Genomic DNA, 728 nt, shown 5'->3' on the forward strand with positions numbered 1-728 from the left:
CTGGGGAATTGTCTGGGGGAGTCATCACAAATGTGGTTCCCATTTTCAAAAAAGGGGAAAAAACAGACCCAGGAAACTACAGATCAATCAGCCTAATATCAATACCTGGGAAGATACTGGAAAAAATAATTTTAAAAAACCCTTGCTTAACTTATTCTTTGCATCAGTCTTCACACAAAATGAAACTATAGCCCAACAAACCAAAAACATGACTGTAAAAAACAGACTAGAAATAAAAATTAAAATAAGCAAGAAAATGGTAAGAGAATACCTGTCTGACCTTGATGAATATAAATCATTGGGACCTGATGGATTATATCCCAGAGTTCTGAAGGATCTGGCAGATGTTATCTCAGAATCATTGTATCATATTTTTAAAAAATCTTGGAGCACTGGGGAACTATCAAAGGATTGGAAAAGAGCTGATGTGGTTCCCATCTTCAAAAAAGAAAAAAAAAACAGACCCAGGAAACTGCAGACCAATCAGCCTAACATCAATACCTAGGAAGATACTGGAAAAAAATAATTAAAAAACTGATCTGTGAACATCTAGAAACAAACTAGATGCCTTATAACTAGAAGCCTGCATGGGTTTGTTAAAAACAGATCATGCCAAACTAATCTTATTTCATTCTTTGACAAGGTGACTAACTTAGTAGTAGATCAACAAAATGCTGTGGATATAGCATACTTAGACTTCAACAAGGCATTTGACAAAGTAGACCACA

Source organism: Protobothrops mucrosquamatus, unplaced genomic scaffold (genome assembly GCF_001527695.2).
Source record: "Protobothrops mucrosquamatus isolate PMUCROS unplaced genomic scaffold, P.Mucros_1.0 scaffold1594, whole genome shotgun sequence".
In the NCBI taxonomy this organism is placed as follows: Eukaryota; Metazoa; Chordata; class Lepidosauria; order Squamata; family Viperidae; genus Protobothrops; species Protobothrops mucrosquamatus.